This window comes from Canis aureus, chromosome 18, assembly GCF_053574225.1.
Source record: "Canis aureus isolate CA01 chromosome 18, VMU_Caureus_v.1.0, whole genome shotgun sequence".
NCBI lineage: Eukaryota > Metazoa > Chordata > Mammalia > Carnivora > Canidae > Canis > Canis aureus.
Window position 1 is genome coordinate 17,172,647 of NC_135628.1, and position 18,715 is coordinate 17,191,361.

Genomic DNA, 18,715 nt, shown 5'->3' on the forward strand with positions numbered 1-18,715 from the left:
TACTCTTATATATTCGAGGTGCCACTTAAAATGTTCAGACACCACCTTTTGCAAATCCTGTATATTTGGGACATACTCATATGAAAATTTAAGTATTGTTTATCTGAAATTCAAATTCAACTGAGGCTTGCTCCATTTTACTTGGCAAACTTACACACAACTGGTACAGTCCTTGTGTTGAAATAAAGACCACTTAATACCACTTTGGCCTTTGGGCCTCAAATAAAGAAAGAGCAATGATACCAAAGAAGTCCATCCACAGAACAACATGCTAAACTACCTGGTACTCACAATGTATAATTTCTCTCATTTGTAACATTCTTTGCTACCCTCTCACACTCTATTTCCATAAACCAGATTTTTGTATTATCATCTACTAGAATGGATTCATCAGATCCAATTTGGTATATCTTTACCTCAATTTCATACCTTTAGGAGAAGCCATATTATAACTTTTTATATGGTGGAAGTGGGCATTAATCATACCAGACTTTAGAATCGTTCAGGCAAATGTTTCTCTTTTGTGGAAAATTCCTTGCCCAAATACTTAAAACATTCAAGTCTGTTATTATCTGAGAACTGGTCAGGCCTGCAAGTGTCTTTAGAAGAACTTTCTAAGCAGAAGTCCCTACCTCTCCAGGGCAAGAAATGAAACTGTGGCTTCTTAAATAAATGGATCAGCTTTAAGTGACACCTGGCCTTTCTCATTGTCTCATTAAAAACTGTCTGAAGACACACAAAGCTGACAGACCATGTATAACACCAGTGAAAACTAGAACAATGAACTTATTTCCAGAATCTAGGAGAACTCGGCTTTATTACCAGATAACTATAACTATAACCAGACTCATAAGCACTGAGCCATGGAGGGGAGGGGGACACCATGTGCTTTACTTCTAAAGGGAAGAAAAAAATCCTGAAAGAAACTCAAAGAAGAGAGAAAAATCCTTTGTTTCTCCTCCACTGCATGATGCTTTGTTGAGAAACACATGAACTGCACCTACCAGAAAACCAGCCGGCTAATCACTCACTGAGCTCATGTTTTGTTGTTGTTTTTGTTTTTTTTGTTTTTTTTTAGGACAGCCAGATGGTAATTTCTCATTTCAGTCACTCCCACCTCACCCCTATCTACATCCAGAGACTTCAACTCTTCAGAAAACACCTGGGCAAGACTTGGGTTGTGGGTTACCAGCATAGTAGTCTCCATAAATAAACACTATGGGCCTGGGAGTAGATAGAAATAGAAGCAGTGAAAACCAGGGCTATAGTTTTCCATGTGGTCCATCTGTTCCATGTGCTGGAGAGCCAGCGATGGACGTAGGAGTGGATCCCATTTCTGTCTGAGGGAGCAAAACTAGACAGGAAATGTGTGAGGCGCTGGGCTCACCAACCTACCTACCATCTGTGACTCTAGGAAAGAGACTCAGCCTCTGCAGAAGTGGTCAGAGCACAGGGGCTGGGGCTCACCCTCGGGCTTCCCAGGTGAGGATGGAGCAACATTCAAAGCAGGAGGGTGAAGGGAAGGGTATCACCTACTGGAGTACTCAGAAAAAGGAAACTTCTAGACATTTTAGGTCAAGGAAGTAAAAGAAAAAGTTATAAGTTGTTTGTGTTTCACAAGATGATGAAATGCGATGGAAGAAGGGTAGCGAGGGAATAGACCTGCAAGTGATAAGATGAGAAGAAAGCAGGGTTTATTGAAGTCGAAAATGCCGTAAGGAAACCAAAAATTTCAGAAAGTAGAAATAGCAGAGTTGGCATTGACAGACTGAATACGTAATGTGGAGGGCCAACTTGAGAATTCGTTATGGAATAAAGAGGAAAAAGACAAAAATGGAAATGGGAAGAAAGAGAAATGATGGATACAGAAACTCAAAACAGAGATCTAACTCAAGATCTAAGTGATGCTCTACATGGAAATACTGGTGAGTCAATTAAAGAAAAACGATGGATCAAAGTTCAAGAGTTTTGTCTCTAGAAGACAGCACAGCACAGCACAGTTAACAGGAAGAGCAGACGTTGAAAGATGGTAAACTGACAAAGGGATTACCATCCAGAAGAGCAAGGACGGATGAATGAATGAATGAGTGAATGAATGAATGAACAAACAAACAAACTGCTCAACCAGAAAGTGGGCAAAAGATGTATAAGAATACATTGCAAGAGGAAACCTAAGTGACTAATAACATGAAAAGAAGTTCAGCCACACTGGAAACCACAGAGATGCAATTCAAAACAAGACACTATGCTTCATCTGTCCAAATAGCAAAAATAGGAAAGTTTGATTATATACTAGAAAGTGCTGGGGTGCCTGGGTGGCTCAGTCAGCTAAGCACCTGACTCTTGATTTTGGCTCCATAAAATCAAGATTGGCTTGATCAGGTGGTGATCAATCTCAGTATCCTGGGATTGAGCCCCACATTGGGCTCTGTGCTCAGAGGGGAGTCTGCTTGAGGTTCTCTCTCCCTCTGCCTCTGGCTCTTTTCTCCTTCTCCTTCTTCTTCTTCTTCTTCTTCTTCTTCTTCTTCTTCTTCTTCTTCTTCTTCTTCTTCTTCTTCTTCTTCTTCTTCTTCTTTCTTCTTCTTCTTCTTCTTCTTCTTTCTTCTTCTCTCTCTCAAATAAATAAATCTTTTTTAAAAAAGTGCTGGTGAGGATGAGGAAAGAGAGTGGGATTATAGATGACCTTCTGGAGTGCCATCTGGCCATGCATAATGTATTTGGATGCCCTTTGACTCATGAGTATCAGCAGAAGAAGCAGGAGATAGTGGAGCAGGAGAAAAAAGTGAGGAGAGAGAGGCACAAGGAGGAGCAAAGAAAAAAGAAAAATAATAGCTAATCAGGAAGAAGAAAGTAAAAGAAGGGAGAGAGTTGAGAGGAATAAGCCAAAACCACTTTTGTTTTCTTTTTACTTTTCTGTACTTTTCATTTTTAATAATGTGTTTTATAATACATATGTATTATACATGAGTTTTATGATGCATTATACATTCACATCAAAAAGAAGTTATTTTTTAAGCATCCATAATCCCACCACCCGAGGTTCATAACTACTGTTAACATTTGGTATATTTCTTTTGGAACATTTTCTGTGCATAAGCACTTTCCCAAATCATTAAATATTCTTCAAAAATGATTTCATCATTTTTAAAAATTGCATAGCATTACATTAATTGAAGGTACCATAATCATTTCTAATGTGTTCCCATTATAGAAAATAGATGCTATTTCTGAATTTTAAAACTACAATTAAACACTTTTTCACAAACTTTGTTGACATTCCTGATCCCTTTTTAGCTATGCCTTTATGGACGTGGAATGATCGTTTAAATATTGTTTGTTTGTTTGTTTGTTTGTTTGTTTGTTTGTTTTTAGAGAGAGAGGGAGGTGGAGGGAGAGAGACAGAGGAACAGAGAGAGAGAGAGAGAGAGAGGGAGAGAATCTTAAGCAGGCTTCAGGACCAGCACAGAACCCAAAACTGGGCATGATCCCAGGACCCTGAGATCATTACCTGAGCCAAAATCAAGAATTGGACACTTAGGGATCTCTGGGTGGCGCAGCAGTTTAGCGCCTGCCTTTGGCCCAGGGTGCGCTCCTGGAGACCCGGGATCAAATCCTACGTCGGGCTCCCGGTGCATGGAGCTTGCTTCTCCCTCTGCCTGTGTCTCTACCTCTCTCTCTCTGTGTGTGACTATCATAAATAAATAAAAATTAAAAAAAAATTTTTTTTTAAAAAAGAATTGGACACTTAACTGACTGAGCCACCCAGGAGCCCACCTCCCCCCCCCACCCTTTTTTGAGAGAGAGAGAAAGACTGTTTAAACGTTGTTAAGGTTCCTTATTCCGTATTACCCCATTGCCTTCAAGAACAATTATAGCAGTTAATTCTTTCTCCTATCAAGTGAAATTTCCATGTACCATCACCAAACTTACATTTTTAAAAGTTTATGCTAATTTAATAAGTGGGATATTATAACATTGTTTGAATTTGCCTTTTTTATTGGTAGTAAACTGTAAAATTTTACACTTCCAGGCCATCTGTTCTCCACCAAATCTGGGTGAAAGCATCACCTTCTCATGGGGCAATAACCACCTGATACAGAATTCCCATCTGCAGCCTAACTTCACCAGCCCCCACACTCCCACTCCCTTTGCCCACCTCTGCCTTCTACTTTGCCATAGCAATTACCACCTTCTTGTATACTTTAAAATTTACTTATTCATTGTTTTTATTATTCATTTTCTGTGTGTCTGTCTTCTCCTACTTGCATGCAATCTTCTCAAGAGCAAAGATTGTTGTATATTTTGCTCATTGCTACACCCCAGGATTCTAAAAGAAGACTTGGTTCATGGTAGGCTCTCAATAAATGTTTTGTTTAATGAGTATTACCGAACTTTCTTGAAAAGTATTTAGTCCTTCAATACATGAGCAGGTAAATAAACTATGGTGCATCCATACAATGGAACATTATTCTATGATAAAAAGAAATGAGTTCTTAAACCATGAAAAGACACAGGAGAAATTTAAATGCATGTTGCTAAGTAAAAGAAGCCAGGGTGCAAAGGCAGCATAATGAATCATTCCCACAGTATGACACTCTGAAAAAGGCAAAAAGTATAGGTAGCAAAAAAAATTTGATGGTTTCTACAGGCTCAAGGGAAGGGAAGGAGGATGAATAGGTGGAGCAAGGAGGTTTTTTGTGGAACTACCTGTATGATACTGTATTGGTGGACACATGACATTATCTATTTGTCAAAATCCTGACACTACACAACACAAAGAGGGAACCCTTTGTGGGGTTCCATAGAGGGAATCCATAAACTATGGATTTTAGTTAATAATAATGTGTCGGCATTGGTTCCTCAGTGATGACAAATGCACCATATCAACGTAAGAGGTGCTAATACGAGGACCTGTAAGGGGAAGGGGGACGGGGTGTTTGAGAACACTGCAGTTTCTATGCAGTTCTTCTGTAACTCTAAAACCCTAAAAACTCTTAAAAAAAGAATAACTTAATTTTAAAGCAAACAAAATATCTATACTTTCTCCTAGTTCTCCAATGCTTTGCTTCTTTTATCTGTAATCTTTCCTCCGTCTTGAATCATATATAGCATGAAATGAGAAACTAAATTTAATTGAGACATTATCAACCAATCTTTGCAACAGCAACACTTAGTCTTACATGTATGTGTGACTCTCTTTCACATTAAGTCTTTAAGTCTAAAAATGCTTGTCATATTTTAGTCTCTTTTGGATTATTCCTGCAAGGTATAGTAAAGTTTTAAGATATATAACTTTTAATATATTTAAAAAACTGACATTACTGGTTTCTCCTAATTGCTCTTCTTTATTACTTTTGTTCTTTGCTACTTTTACCCACTTATCTTCCAGTTGAACTTCAGAAACCCTTTCTCAAATTCCAAACTGGGGTTCTAAATAGCATTGTGTTTAATCGTTATCTTTAAAATACTGAATGATCTCATTTAGAGATGTAGCAGTCTCTGAACTTAAGCATCTTCTGTATATTCATTTTTTAAATTTGGGTTATCTAATTCATATATATTTTTGTGCAGTTTATTTCCAAGTTGCTATATTTTGCTAGTCTGTTAAATGTTTCCCATAGGATTTTCCAAAATTGATCACCACTATTCATATAGTATATATAGTCATTTTTGATATATTTATGTTTTAGACTCACTTATATTTCTTGTTAATTTAATAGGTTTTCAGAGTTGGTGCTCTTGTATTTTCAGAGTTGACTCATATAATCTGCGAAATCTTCATCATGTCTTTTCATTTTTGTGTGCTTCATCTTTTTCTTTTTTTTTTTTTTTCTTTTTGGTCTTACTGCACTGGTTCATACTTTCCAGAATAATATAAATAATCATAAAGATGAATGCATCCTTATTACATTTCCTAATTTAAAGTAAAAGACCATGTACAACCGGTGGTGTTGCTTGGAATTAGTTTCAAGAGTTCCACCAAAAAATATGAAAACACATATAGTACACAAGTTTATTAGTTGAAAAACATACAGGAGCCATTAATATTCTAATGAAAATAGTGACTTTTTGAGAGAGAATATGCAACATTTTTTACTTCCTTAATCACAAAAGTCTGTCATCTGGGACACTTAGTAATATTTCTCAGAAGCAGTGTTTCATGAAACACACTTTGGGAAGATGTCTATTGATTATTAACATGACATCAAAAAAAAAATGACATCAACTGTTGGTTTGAAAGTCAGCTCCTACCAAGTCTTTCATTCATTTATCTATCAAATATGTAGTAAGCCCCTACTACATGCCAGGGCTCTGCTAATGCTAAAGATTCAATGAAGCTCTGAGATGGTGCTCCTAATGCACAAAACCTTCCGTCTAGTGGAAGATACACAGAGTAAACACAAAATATCATGGAGTAGAGTGCCTAAGGAACACGGAGGAGGGAAAACTAATCCAGGCAAGGAGGTTGGAGTTGTCAAGGAAGTTTTCTGGAACTAGTGATAGGCTTCAAAAAGATGAGTATTGACTTGACATTTTGGGGAAGGGCTGGAGGCAATGGCGGTTGACAGCAGAGATGGCTCTTCCAGGCAAAGAAGAATGTGCCTGGAGGAAAACACATAGCATATCTGAGAAACTGAAAGAATTGAGGAGTGAACTATAGAAGGTGATGGAAACCATGTATGACACAATGAGTGTTTTAGAAATCCCTGCCCTGACTGCAGTAGAGAGAAAGGAACCAAGGTGGGCGAGCCCAGCACCAAGGAGGCCAGTTAGCAAGCTGATGTACTATCAAGGCAAATGTGGCCTTTGTTCATCTTTGAAAAGGATTAGGAGGGATGCCTGGGTGGCTCAGTGGTTGAACGCCTGCCTTCAGCTAAGGGGGTGATCCTAGAGTCCCAGGATCGAGTAGCACATCAGGCTCCCTGCATGGAGTCTGCTTCTCCCTGGGCCTGTGTCTCTGCCTCTCTCTCTCCCTGTCTCTCATGAATAAATAAATAAAATCTGAAGAAAGAAGAAAGAAAGAAAGAAAGAAAGAAAGAGAGAGAGAGAGAGAGAGAGAGAGAAAGAAAGAAAGAAAGAAAGAAAGAAAGAAAGAAAGAAAAAAGAAAGAAAGAAAGAAAGAAAGAAAGAAAGAAAGAAAGAAAGAAAGAAAGAAAGAAAGAAAGAAAGAAAGAAAAAGATTAGGAAATAAACCAAGTCATTTCTCTACTTCCTTCAGCTTGTATTGCTGCATTTATTCATTTTATTAAAAAATAGATGCCTTGGCTATCATCTCTCAGCTGTCTCTAGAAATAAATGCTTTCCAGAAACTTTCAACACAACCATACATTCATAGCTTTTAATTTGCAGTCAGTGTAAGAAATAGGATACAGAGGCCCTTTGTCTACCACAAATTTCTACTGTGTGTCTCAATGTATCTTATAGACAGAACCATGTAATAATTCATGTCAGAATTAAACATTAAACATATTTCTTACCTTATAAAATTTTGTTTTTGTATTTTACTTTATTAGAATAAGATGTGACTATTATATTTTGCTTTCCTTTCTTTCCAAGAAGCTCACTGCTAAAGTTTTAACTCAATTACAATAGACTTTCTTAGCTTCTCTCCTCACCCTTTCTCCAAGTTTTTGGTCCATAGTCTTTTATTTTCTTTGTATTACCAAATTGTATTTTTTAATATGACAAACTTTAATCTTTCACAGAATATACTTGAGGGGCAAAGATGAGGGGAGAGAAAATGTTTCACCTATTATTTTCTGTGGGGCAATGATAATAATAATAATAATAAACTATTGTTAATTAAAAAAATATTATCCTTATTTATTTAAGAGTCAGAGAAGTTAAAGGCTACTTGGGTGGCTCAGTAGATTAAGCATTTGAGTCTTGGTTTTGGCTCAAGTCACAATTTCAGGGTGGTGAGATTGAGCCCAGCGTCAAGCTCCACACTCCGTGGGGAGTCTGCTTGGGATTCTGTCTCTGGCTCACTCACTCTCTCACTCTCTCTCTCTCACTTTAAAATAAGTAAATAAATAAAATCTTTAAAAATAATAATAATAAATAAATCTATGTCTTTGATCCCAATCTTACCCTATTCTACTCTCCTATGCCTAAAACGCAGGAGAACTTGAAGAGGGTGAATTGAATCTATGAGGCTTTAAATTAAATTTAAAATAAAAATATTTGTCCTTCTCTGATTGACTTACTTCACTCAGCATAATACCCTCCAGTTCCATCCATGTTGAAGCAAATGGTGGGTATTTGTCATTTCTAATGACTGAGTAATATTCCAGTGTATAGAGAGACCACATCTTTATCTTTTCATCTCATCAATAGTTTGGCTATTGTGGACATTGCTGCTATAAACATTGGGGTGCAGGTGTCCTGCTGTTTCACTTCATCTGTACCTTGGGGATAAATCCCCAGTAGTGCAATTGCTGAGTTGTAGAGCAGTTCTATTTTTAACTCTTTGAGGAACCTCCACACAGTTCTCCAGAGTGGCTGCACCAGTTCACATTCCCACCAACAGTGTAAGAGGGTTCCCTTTTCTCCGCATCCTCTCCAACATTTGCTGTTTCCTGTCTTGTTAATTTTCATCATTATCACTGGTGTGAGGTGGGATCTCATTGTGGTTTTGATTTGTATTTCCCTGAGGGCAAGTGATGCAGAGCATTTTCTCATGTGCTTGTTGGCCATGTGTATGTTGTCTTTGGTGAAATTTCTGTTCATGTCTTTTGCCCATTTCATGATTGGATTGTTTGTGTCTTTGCTGTTGAGTTTAATAAGTTCTTTATAAATCTTTGATACTAGCCCTTTATCTGATATGTCATTTGCAAATATCTTCTCCCATTCTGTAGGTTGTCTGTTGTAGTTCTGTTGTCTGTAGGTTGTAATTTTGTTGACTGTTTCTTTTGCTGTGCAGAAGCTTTTTATCTTGATGAAGTCCCAATAATTTATTTTTGCTTTTGTTTCCCTTGCCTTCATAGATGTATCTTGCAAGAAGTTGCTGTGGCCAAGTTCAAAAAAGATGTTGCCTGTGTTCTCCTCTAGGATTTTGATGGATTTTGGACTCACATTTAGATCTTTCATCCATTTTGAGTTTATCTTCGTGTGTGGTATAAGAGAATGATCTAGTTTCATTCTTCTGCACATGTCCAATTTTCCCAGCACCATTATTGAAGAGACTGTACAAACATTATATGGTCTCATTCATTTGGGGAATATAAAAAATAGTGAAAAGGAATAAAGGGGAAAGGAGAAAAAATGAGTGGGAAATATCAGTGAGGGTGATAGAACATGAGAGACTCCTAACTGTGGGAAACAAAAAGGGGTAGTGGAAAGGGAGGTGGGCGGGGGGATGGGGTGACTGGGTGACCTGCAATGAGGGGGGCACTTGATGGGATGAGCACTGGGTGTTATGCTGTATGTTGGCAAATCGAACTCCAATAAAAACATATACAAAAAAAAAGGAAAGAAAGAAAGAGAAAGAAAGAAAGAAAGAAAGAAAGAAAGAAAGAAAGAAAGAAAGAAAAAGAAAGAAAGAAAGAAAGAAAGAAAGAAAGAAAGAGAAAGAAAGAGAGAGAGAGAGAGAAAGAAAGAAAGAAAGAAAGAAAGAAAGAAAGAAAGAACGAACCTTACTTAGGGCAGCCTGGGTGGCTCAGTGGTTTAGTACCGCCTTCAGTCCAGGGTGTGATCCTGGAGACCTGGGATTGAGTCCCACGTCAGGCTGCCTACATGGAACCTACTTCTCCCTCTGCCTGTGTCTCTGCCTCTTTCTCTCTCTCATGAATAAATAAAATCTTTAAAAAAATAAAATGAAAATATTGTTAACATTATAAAGGAGCACTGGGCTGGCTCAGTCAGTAGAGCATGCAACTAGATCCTGGGGTAGTTAGTTCGAGCCCCACGTTGGGCATAGAGTTTACTTAAAAGAAAACTGTCAGTATACACAATGTATATATATGTAAAATCACCATATCATACTTTAAATATCTTACAATTTTATTTGACAATTGTACCTCAATAAAAGTGAAAACATTTTAAAAATAAAAATAAATAGAACAATTCCAAAGGGTGAAATGACAGGATGAGATAGATCATGGCTAATGAAAACTTATCAAAAAAATTTGTGAGAGTAAAAAATACTGATAAAATTAAAATTATTTAGCATAAATCAGAGAAAGGTGAGAAATTATTTCAAGCATATAAAAGATAGGTTAGTTGGGCTCCTTAAGGTAGATGAGGTTACCCAGTTTCCTTCAATTAACAGGGTTTCTTATAAAGCTGAATACAGGAACTGAAGAATACAGAAAACAGCCTCATACTCACACTCATGAACCCTGGATCAACTTCTAGGACACAAACCATGTTGAGTCATTTGGTTGCCCTTTCCTCTCCATGGCAGGTGAACATTGCTGCTCATTCTAGTGAGCATCATCATGGCCATCATGGCCACACAGCTCCACACAGCTGCTCTGTATTTGTTAAGATGGCTTCCCTACCAACAGACTCTCCCTGTAGTCTCTGCCTTGAGGTTTTTGATGACTCGTGGATTCTGCTCACCTATTGTCTTCGTTAATCTTGAACAATGGCTGATTGAATCTTCAGCTTCTAACCAGGTTCAAGCATGTCCATTTGGCAGATGTATCCATCAGGTCATGTAGGTGACTGATGATCAGCCTAGATGGCTGGGATGACTGGTCACCAACCCCAGGCACCTGGCCAGGATTCCTGGATGCAGACGTTGCCATTGCATTCCACTCTAAACACTTTACAAACTTCAAACTGAGGTCCTGTTCTTGGTGTTTCCAAGGGAGACCAGAGAGACAAACTTTGTCCATCTCAAAGATAGAAATACTAAAATAGTTTTTAATGGCTGAGGGAAGAATGTAAGTAAAAAAAGAAACAAATTCTTTATAATAATGAGACCTGATAAGTAATGCAATGAGACCCTTAAGTTGAAAAGTCTTGTCCCTAAAAATCAATGAATGTTTGAAGTGACATAATTTAAGTCTACTTATAAGATTCCAACTAATCCCACATATCTAGTTTGGCCATATGATAATTACTAATGAGTAGAACAGGTTTCAAGCATTATTCAGAGGCAATAAAGTCTCCTGCCTTTCACACATGCACCCACACTTTGAATTTCTCCATATCCATCACATTTCTTTCACCCCTTACCAAACAGGCATCCATCTCTGAGCCTGGGTCCTCAGAGGGAAGAGTTCAATTCTTTGGAATTTGTTGACATGGAAAGCAATGTAGATCCACTGTAGCAGCACTATCAATGACCTCTGCATGGCCCTTTGTCCCTCACCATTTTAGTGTACAATGGCAGAGCTTCCTCCTGCAATCCATGAAAGTCAGAGGGCTTTCTCTGACTGCTGAGGTCCACTCTGCCCATTGGCTTGGCAGATCAAATTAGCAACCTCATCCTGTGCTAGTAAAAAGAAACTTCAACTAATAATGACTGTGCTTATCCCGATCCTCCTGCCATGTGGTAGCATGACTCTGGGATATGTAGACACCATTTCCCAGTTTAATCAATAAGATTAGGTTCCAAGTGGCACCTTGCTTTCCTGCCTCATTTCTCCACTCTCCTACCACTGTTTCCTAGGATCACCTCCCAATAAATTACCTTCACTTGGAATCTTTGACTCAAGACCTGTTTTCAAGGGAATTCAAACCAAGACACCAAATGTTACCTACCCCCTTGTATTTTACTCAATGATGGAAGTGTTCATTTGTTACTTACTGATTATACCGATGGTTCCCAGTACTGGCAGTGACCAATCCTGGTTCTATTTGCATAGGAATTAAGGGGTTACCAGGACTTGGGACTTCCAGTGCTGAAACCAAATAAGTTCTGGGCCAACTGGGTTGAGATGATCACCCTACCCGAATATCATCTGCCTGTGCTGGTGAGTATATGCAGCAGTTTCTTTCTCATGGGCTCTACTCTACCTTCATCACCAAAAGCTTCTAAACAGACAGGAGGCAGACAGCTGGAGGTTACTCTGAATTAACCAAGGACGGAACAGTATCATTAGCATGTGGGTTAATTAACTGGAAAAGAAGCAGAATTCTTCACCCATTGTGCACAATAGGCATGCTGAGGAAGGAGAATACAGGGCTCGAGAGCCTGAGTGGACCATATGACTCACAATCATTGCCTTGAGATAGGGACGAGTAGTTATCATCTAACAGTTATTCATAGTTCCTCACTGTGTCTAGCACAACAACCTCACATTTTGCCAAAAGTCCTGCAACACTTCATGGGATGTAAAAAAATTGAGATGTTCATTAAACCAGGTGTCACTAAGTGTAGTGTTCAACTCTTAAACACATCAAGGTATGTTAAGGCCTCTTGTGGCACTAGCTCATTGTCTTGCTAAGTTCTGAAATGAGCTCTCAAGTATATCCTTTCTAATGGAAAAATAAAATCACAATCACTTTCATGATGTATCAAGGCTCTGTGGCCAGGAACATCAGTCCAATACCTGGCATGTCCCAATGCTTCCATAAGGATACTTGGGTTGTAATGATGTATGAAAACATTTTGTAAACCGTAAAGCATCATGTAAGTTGATTAACCCATAATTCATTCATCACACATCATGGTAACAATTAAAACTATAAAATTTTATATTAATGTGCTGGAATCATTTTAATTTGGATTGTGAACAGGGATTTTTTTTTCTTTTTTATCACTCATCCCCGGCCCTAGAAACATGAATGGCACAGATCAGGTAATCAACAAATATTTGCCTTTATGAATACATAACCAAATAGTGCTGCCTTGTGGACCAAGATCTGCGCATCAGGGCCTAGAGGCCCCCTGAATTAATGCCTTGATAAGAATATCTCCTTCATTCTAGTTTTAAAGGAAAGAATGTATTTTATTACAGTTCTTGAATTGTACTACAATCTACATCATTACAAAGACTTTAAACTGTTCTTTCTTTTTAATGGTCAAGTCTATGTGATGTTTATGTCTTACAACATAGACTTGTATGCTGTTGTATGCATGTTGAATGCTTTCTCTTCCTGAGGAACTAATATGTTTCTTCCTTGCTGATAATGAAAAATAATGGAATTTTCCATATTTCCTTTTTTATGTTGCCTTCTAGGAAGCTCAGAAACCAATTTTATATGTATTTCTATTCAAATTTAACTTCTTTTTTTTTTAAATCCCTTTGAATCTTAATTTTAAGGAATTACTTTTCCTTTAAGACATTCCATATGTATCTGGGAGACAGAAAATCACTATGTTTGATGCCATGAATTTTAAGAACGTAATAGTAGGTACCTAATTTACCGAGGCATTGTTCTAGATTTGTGATAGTATCATTCTTACTTTACTCTGAAGACTTTTAAAAGTTATCATGTAGTGTCTACAGAACCTGATAACTCCACTTTAACGTTCATGAAATCAACCAAACTTGCATGTTTCAACCAAATTGAGAAATAGTATTATGGACTTACTTAGGCAATGGGAAGGCTATTTGGAATATGCTATTCCAGGTACAGACAAAATCCACATTTTGCAGGTAAAAAACATAGCTAGCTCCCTCTACTACCTAATTATTTGAATTAGTTTTTTTTCTACTGGATGAGGAGCTGAAGCTTCAAACCCCACATGGCCAATAAAGCAGCCAAATCTGCAGTCTTGTACCCTAAATGTTTATAGTGTTTGGCCTCTTAAATAATAATTTCAATATAGACAGTGGAGCTAAGTGATTAAGAATATAGAGTTTGGCTTTTGAAAAACCCTAGACTCTGTCACTTAGTGCCACTTGAGCTCACTAATAACTAAGTCAGTACAACTCATGTGCAAGAAATTGGATCCATTTGAGCCTTGGTCTTTTCTTTAAGTGTTAGCCTCTCCAAGGCCAAACCCCCAAATAAACCAAACTTGCTCCAGTGAAGATGGGACCAGTTTCTGATGATTATTGCAACTATACCATCCCCAGGGTGGGAGACCTCTCTCTATATCTGCCTTTCTGTAAACCCTTCGGAGACCAGGAAGAGATTCACACAATTCTCAGAAGTGTCAATCTGATGGGCACACCTGTCTGGTATCAGCTATTAGGGCTAGAAAACCTAAGGCCTGGCTCCTAGTTTGTTGGGACATATTTACCTGCCCTGATCCTTGGGCTTTCTCTTCCTGATTAGAGTCCATGGCCACCAACTGGGTCATGTAGTCAACTCCCCCAACAGGAGCCCAATCCTGGGGCTGCTGCCTCTGCTACCTGCTATAGTTGTCACTCTCCAGCACCTCTCAGAGCATACTTGTGACCCACTGAGCATAGACTCTCACTGGACATGCCTCTGAGCTCCAGCCACAGCCACCTGACCACTGGTGACCAGATGACACAAAGTTCTGCCTGATAGAGGTGTCTACCCAACTCCACCCTCCCCAGATGCTGTTGATTAGGGGAGCAGGATGTTCTAACACATTGATTCAGGTACAGTTTTTCACCAGGTTTATGACTGATGGAACAGGATCAACAGGATAGAGGGAAACCATGGGACTTCTTACGCACACCTTTGCTCAGACCTTCCTGGGTCTTCTGAGTGACTGACTCCCAGGCTGACCTGAGAGTCAGTCCCCTGTGGCCCCTGTATCGAAATACCTACCTAATTATATTGCACCTATTTTATTATGTGTATTATAATTACAGTTCTAATTTTGGTTATCATTTTAATAATTTAATATTATGATTATGCCTATATGTATTTGTCTCCCATCTTAGACCATGAGCTTCTTGTTGTTTGTTTGTTTAGATTTTATTTATGTATTCATGAGAGACACAGAGAGGCAGGCAGAGACATAGGCAAGAGGGAGAAGCAGGCTCCCTGCAGGGGCCCTGATGCAGGACTCCATCCCAGGACCCTGGGATCACAACCTGAGCCAAAGGCAGATGCTCAACCATTGAGCTACCCAGACACCCCAGACCATAAGTTTCTTGAGTACAGGGACTGTATTTGATTCATCCCTGTCCCACCATTGGCTACCACAGTGCCTGACAGACAAGAAGCAGCAATAAACGTGGGTTGAACTGTTCTGATTTCATAGGAAGGAACAGGACTATAATTTTTCAAGGGCTGTTCATTCATTGTTAAGGCCTAAACTAATGTGTAACGTTGGAAGTAGAGTTTCAATAGAACAGTGAAATTGTCTAATTGTTACAGTTCAAAACGGGTCCCCCCGGGCCTCCCCTCAAAAAATACCTTAGTAAAATTATTTTATAATTAAAATCATAAAAAGAAAACTTACATTTCCTACAATAATGTTCCGCTACTGAGGAAGGCACATGAAAAACTGGCATCACCTTTGATAGGAGGATTCCAGCAGATAACCCTTTTCGATTCTAATCCACATCCCTTTTATCTTCAATTAAAAAAAAAAAAAAGGAGGTGAAAAGTTAAAAGTAGAATAATATTGCTGTGTACACAGGGTTTTTTTTTTTTTCCCAGTGTTTTTCTCCTCAATGCGCGCAATTGGTAATTAAATATATTTCTGCTGGTCTTGTGGCCATATGCCTACAATATGTAAAAATACATTTGCGCTTTTTTTCCTCCATTCCTTTTGTTCCCAGTGCTGACTGCTGTCAGAGTGAACGGTCCAGATTCCCGTGTGCTGGTATCCATGGGCTTCGTCTTGCCAAGCTGCCAGTCTGGAGCGTCACACCTTACTGCCTTTAAAGATTGCCCTGCAGAGATAGAGGGAAATGGCAATTTTTACATGATGCAGTCTGGCGACCCAGGAGATTTGAAGTCAGAACTGGTGCCAAGATTTACCCAGGAGAGCAAGCAGAGGCAAAAACAGAGAACCTGGGCCAAAAGGGAAAAAAATAAATAAAAGAAGAAAGAAGAGGAAGGCTGGGGGATGGGGAAACCACCATCAACTCTCTCTGGGGGTTCTCTCCAAAGGCCGGAACTTGAGGCCACTGAGTGGGTGATGGTCGTGTTATTAGGAGTTTGTGGGTCCTAAAGAAAGTCAAAGGGAAGAGGTCGGCTTTTTTTGCATGCCCTAAATTGTAGTAGATTGCAGAATGTAAATGAGACAATTATTACACCAACGCTCATCAAGCTGGGCTGGAAAGACTTCAATAGCCTGATGAATATGCATGCAAATTTGTTAATTAAGTTAATTATTCTGCTGAAAATTCATTTGTCTTCCAAGGACATTTTCCCAATGATTTTAACATGCTAGCGCCATTAGTCATGCTCCGTGCTATTTAACATTACTTTTTGTCCACTTTCTTTTCCCCCCACTTTTTTAAAAAAATATTTTAAAGTTTTAAAAACAATTGATTGGTTCTTTTAATTGACCCCCACAACGCTGGAAGATGCCTAGAGCCAGCTCGGTAGGCATTCTTGGAAGCACGTTTCTGTTAAATATTTCCTTGATATATAAAATGTCTGCAAAGTGTCACATTGGTGGGGAGGAGAAGGACTCTATCTGGGCTCATTAAAGCCAGAATTTGAATCGTTCTCCATAGTGACTGGAAGAGGTAATCTGTCCCTGCTGTGGGCGATTTTCCCAGCTCTGAGTGTCATTTGATACATGGGTTTACCTTGCTGTGGGAGTGAGGTGATTCCGGCCTCCCCTCTCCCTGCAAGGCGAGACCCAGAGAACATGTGTATTCAAACAGGAACCAGTACTGTGATACTTTCCTGTCACCCATGAGGGCCCAAACCTGTAACCATGGCAACAAAGGGGAATAGTGTGTTTAAAATCCCATCTAAATGGCAAATTGAGATATTTGAAAGAAACGGTTGAGTTTAATTTTGTTAGCCAACAGTAGCCAAAAAATTGTGGCATATAGTATTTTTCAAAACTGCATGTTATTTTGCTGGGTAAAGCAGGTTTATTTAATTGAGACCTTCATTGTGGGCCTCAAAATTAGAACCTTTGTGGGTGGAAGGAAGCTTTATTCAACCAGATTCTCGATCTTGAGGCACATAGACACGCACGAAGCAGTCTATAGAAGTCTTCCAGAAATCTATGTACAGCAATTATTACTTCCCATCTCAACTAAAAAATCTGAAATGTAGTCTGATAAATGCAAGTGTTCTTAGTGAGACAGTAGAATAGAATATTTGAAATCAAGACTTCCAAAAAATCAGAGGACTATGGTTGCTTGCATACATTAGACAACCATGTTAAAAGAAGGATTAATCTATGCATCACTCGGGGGACTGCCATATGCATGTTTCAAGATTTCTCTTAAGGTCAAATTATTTTCTTTTGAAAGAAGGTAAATTCAGATTCTCCCCCCACCATGAGTCATCCTAAAAGAACTCACCGATACTATTGCAGGTTACAACCTGTATCTTCAGTTAGGGTTGATCAGACCAGCTTGGAGCCAGGCTAACAGAAAGGGGATCAAATAAGGAAGACAACGTGGTTTAATTGAGACTTAAAGAAAAATTAATTGGTATGCTATCTCTTTCGAGCCATCCGTATATATTTTATACAGTATGAATGGCACTATGTGTCACATAGATCGTAAACCAATTAAAATGATATTTTAAACTCTGTAATTTCTATAATTCCATCTGTTTTAGAAGGTTTAATTAGCGAAGTTACAAAAGCCAAATATATTTGAATATTTTGAAAGCAGGCCGAACAGCAAAAACTGAGAAGTTCCCATAAACATTTAACCACCACACAGCCATGTACATTTCATGAGAATATACTTAAGTTAAAATAATATGTGTGGATTTTTCTAAATTTTACTAACAGTAATTCACATCCCCCCCAAATTATGATCATATGTTAAGCTGTGTTAATTAATTCAGGTTTTTTTTTTCCCTGCTTTTCATCAAATTTCCAGAGATTTATTCTGATGAAAATCCCATACCTGTCATTTAATCTCAATTGTGGGACCAAAGGAGTGACAGCTACATAAACTAACACTATTGGACTTTCCCTTAAATATTCTTTCATAGGCTTGTCAGAGAGACTTGCCACTTTGCAAGTAGAAAGGAATACTTTTCAGATATATCCAAAACATATTTCAGCCTACCAGTAACCCACTTTTGAGAAATAAGAGTATAAATAAGGGATGGCAGGTTGTGTCATCTTCAAAATTTGAAGACAAAATCCAGAGCTACAAAGGAAAGACTTCAACCCAATTCTGCACTATTAAAGGAAAATATTATTTTGAATTTTTAAAATAATGGGTCAAGCACAAGCTCTTGCTCTGCTCTTTGGTTTGGGTGCTGTGCTGAGCAGCTGTGCATGATTCTGGGCCTCATATGGCCACAGTCACCAATGAATGACAGAACGGTGGTGACAATGTGACGTATAATCTTCTCTCTTATCAAAACGCTTGCCATACCATGATTGTGACTCAGTGGGTGTCCAGCCCTGTCTTTCCTTTCTACTGGATTTCTGACATATAACAAGATGTAATTAATTTTTTTTATACGCTTGTCTTTTTCATTACCAGAAATACAGGGAGTGTAATTTATTATTAATCCTGCTCCTATCCCATACTACATGAACAAACTACTTTTGTTTCCATTTGTATTTGTGTTGTATACTGTCAAGTAGGGAAAAATGGCTGATAAAGGAAACAGGGAATCAAACCTGGCTACGCTAAGAATATACATTGCACTGGAAAACTGACATTTATTGAGGATCTACTATATGATTGTGTGTCACAGGCATCATCTCCTTAATCTTTGTGTCAATCAT

The 18,715-nt window shown here is 38.5% G+C and overlaps 1 long non-coding RNA gene across 4 annotated transcripts in view; it reads left to right on the forward strand.

The window, feature by feature from the left end:
- Window positions 1-16,290, forward strand: part of LOC144288632 (uncharacterized) — a 55,545-nt gene extending 39,255 nt beyond the window's left edge. For 2 of the 4 annotated variants that reach the window (XR_013356581.1, XR_013356582.1), the window contains one exon: window positions 4,031-4,232. This is a non-coding gene — a long non-coding RNA (uncharacterized LOC144288632). Of the gene's footprint in view, window positions 1-4,030; window positions 4,233-8,987; window positions 9,247-11,816; window positions 11,925-15,605 lie in introns of those variants that run through there. The other 2 variants (XR_013356583.1, XR_013356584.1) reach the window with 2 other exon arrangements.
- The last annotated feature ends 2,425 nt before the right edge of the window (window positions 16,291-18,715 follow it).